At 53.7% G+C, this 2,938-nt stretch overlaps 1 long non-coding RNA gene across 1 annotated transcript; it reads left to right on the top strand.

The window, feature by feature from the left end:
• Positions 1-1,184: 1,184 nt before the first annotated feature.
• On the top strand, positions 1,185-1,748 carry LOC148378377 (uncharacterized). The gene is made up of 3 exons (XR_015855916.1): positions 1,185-1,251; positions 1,388-1,492; positions 1,637-1,748. It is a non-coding gene; the product is annotated as an uncharacterized LOC148378377 (long non-coding RNA).
• The last annotated feature ends 1,190 nt before the right edge of the window (positions 1,749-2,938 follow it).

Below are 2,938 nucleotides of genomic sequence, written 5' to 3'. Positions count from 1 at the left end.
GAAAGCCAGTTTCTGCCACTCCTGTACAAAAACAAACGCCTGAGCAGGAAGAATGAAGAACTCTCGCTGGTGCTGTGTCGCCTTGAAAACAAAGTGCGCTTTGTCACCCAGGAGAACGAGGAGATGGCAAGCTTGGTAAGTCGACGCGGACAACGGCGGCGTGCCAACAGAGTCCACTGCATTTGTGTTCCACAGAGAAGGCCTAGTTCGCTCAATGACCTGGACCGCGGTTGCGGCCAGCTGGACGGTGAAATGGAGTTCCTTCAAGTTGTGGAGCAGCGGCACATCATCGACGACTTGTCCAAGGTCTTCAGGCAGGCGACTCGGTGCACGTACGGCAGCGCCGCGCTCGCTCGCTGTCGCCAGGAAACCTTTTCCGTCCAAAGCTTGGCCGGCGGCCGCCATCCAAAAAATTGGCCCCTTAAATTCCGACCTTTCAAGCAGGAGCATTGTGCGCACGCGTTTGAACACGCTTTAGACTTGTTTTGCCGTTTTCAGCAGCTCAAAGCTCCCGTTTTGTCAGCGCCTTTGCCACTCGCTGTGCGCTGAAAACGACGGACTTGCCCGGCTGCTCAGCCCGTCAACCATGAGCCGCGAGCGCGACGTCATTGTCCGTAGGCAGCTAGTGGCAAAATGCACCCTGTTAGAGTTGCGCTCGCTCCAACTTATTTTGCAAGAACCACACGGGAGACAAGTAAGTTCTTTTGGACACCTGCAGGTGGAGAGTCCATCCGTTGTACGAATGAAGTCTGACTCTCGGCTCCTGCACGAGCATTTTAATTAAGAGAAACAGGGTGGGTGTAAGAGTGGATTGAATAGAGGAAGCCCTTGACCTCTAGTCAAAACATAGCAAGGGGTGTTTTACGACTTTGTGTAGGAAGGGATAAGCGATAGGGATAAATAAGGGATAAATAATATTATTTATTACAGGTCGCAGTCAAAGTCAAAGCAACACAATGATACGATAAAGATAATCTGGAAAACCCTGACACACCCTGTAGTTGTCACTTTTGGAAAAGACGAGCGTCCCTCCAATCATCGCCGGTGACGTGTTTTTCAGGCTCTGGAGACAGGAGCTCATGTCAGAAATGTCATTGTGAGTCGCGTTTGTTTCTGCGCCGGAGCCGTTCGTTCCCTTTGCATCCAAAGAATCTCAAAGGCGGATTATTTGTGTCGACAGGAGAGAGATTTGCTGCTACGATACCGACGTCGAGAATCTCTGAGGAGGAACAAAGCGTGAGGTCCTGCAAGGTGAGTCTGTTTGTTTGCGGCTGCTTGGTGTTGCGCAAGATGAAATGGCCTTTTTCTCGCTATCGTTCCTCTCGTCGATTCATCGTGAGGTGTCGCTTCAGTTTGTTCAGAGAGATGTTTGCTTCCGCGCCCGCAGGTCATCGAAACATTTTACGGCTACGACGAAGACGTGTTGGTGGACTCGGACGGATCGTCCTTGTCTTTTCACACCGACAGAACCCCCGACACGGAACCCGAAGAGGTAGCCTGCCATTTCTGCCAGCGTATTGACACCAAACATTCCTCTTCAGCCTGGAATCGGACTCGTCTTTGCGTCGCGGGTGCTTTGTCGCCGGTCTGACTGATTCTGGTACTAGTGCTGTGTTGCATTGGTGTGTGCATGAAGAGGCGGAGCTTCGCTACCGCCAGCTGACGCAAGAATATCAAGCGCTGCAACGAGCCTACGCTCTGCTAGCCCAGACCAGCGAAAGGGGACTACGACGCCGAGAAGGAGATCAAGGTGGCGCCCCTTCCCGCAACCCCCGGCCGGGTCGCAGCCTCCCCGTTCTCACCCAGCCTCGGGTGTTCTCTGGTCTGAAAGGAGGAGGAGGAGCCTCCCTCCTCCTCCTTTCAGACCAGAGAAAAGCTGATGGTAGAAATGGGTCACTATCAAAGCAGAGTAGCAGATCTGGAGTCAGCGCTGAAGCAACAAGGACAGGTAAGCTCATCAATGAGCACACCTTTTTCTCAGACAAAATAGCTACATTCTTCAGTCACTCATCCGTCTGGCATTACTGGACCAACCCCCCCCCCCCCCCCCCCCCCGAACGTGGCTGGGAAAATGCGGAGAAAAGCAAATGTCATTTTCCAGTCAACCAAAGAATTTGTGGATGAAAATGACACAACATTCCAAAGCTGTCCACGCGTTTGTCTCTTCTAGAATGTCAAGTGGGTGGAGGAGAAGCAGCTGCTGCGTCAGAGCAATCAGCAGTTGGCCGAAAAGGTGACGGAAAGAAAGGCGCTGGGCGGAGTCGCTTGGCGTCACACCTGTCGGGAAGCCCCGCAGATGAGGTCTGACTGTCTTTTCAGGTCAGGCGGATGGAGGCGGAAGAAGCGCGTCTGAAAGAGCACATCCAGGATATCCGAGACCAAAACGAACTGCTTGAGTTCCGCATCCTGGAGCTGGAGGTGGGAAGACTCGCACAAGCGTGTTGAGGCCAGAGATGTGACGGACGGACGGACGGACGGACGGACGGACGGATGCATGCCTCTGCCTTTCAGGAGAGGGAGTGGCGCTCCCCCGTCTTGAAGTTTCTGCAAGTCCGTTTCCCAGACGGCCTCAGCCCTTTGCAGATCTACTGCGAGGCCGAGGGCGTGAGCGTACGTAAGGCGTCCCTCGCAACCCTAACCTTAACCCAAGGTCCCAGAACACCTTACATTGCTCCTTGCGCCTTTCCCCCGGACATCGTCATCAGTGATCTGATGAAGAAGCTGGACATCCTGGGCTATAACGCCGTAAGTGTATGTCGAACTCCTTATGTTCGCACTCCACGAGACTCGGCGGCTCAAATGTGACTTTTGGAAGGCTTTGCGCTGAAAGAAGCTTGTTGACGCTGTGCCTTTGGGCTCTTGCAGAATCTCACCAACGAGGAGCAGGTGGTCGTGATTCACGCCAGGACCCTTCTCACCCTAGCCGAGAAGGTAACGC

Source organism: Syngnathus floridae, unplaced genomic scaffold (assembly GCF_059516105.1).
Source record: "Syngnathus floridae isolate MCC-2025c unplaced genomic scaffold, RoL_Sflo_1.0 HiC_scaffold_47, whole genome shotgun sequence".
NCBI lineage: Eukaryota > Metazoa > Chordata > Actinopteri > Syngnathiformes > Syngnathidae > Syngnathus > Syngnathus floridae.
Note: the sequence above shows the minus strand (reverse complement) of the source record. Positions and strands in the feature narration are given on the sequence as shown.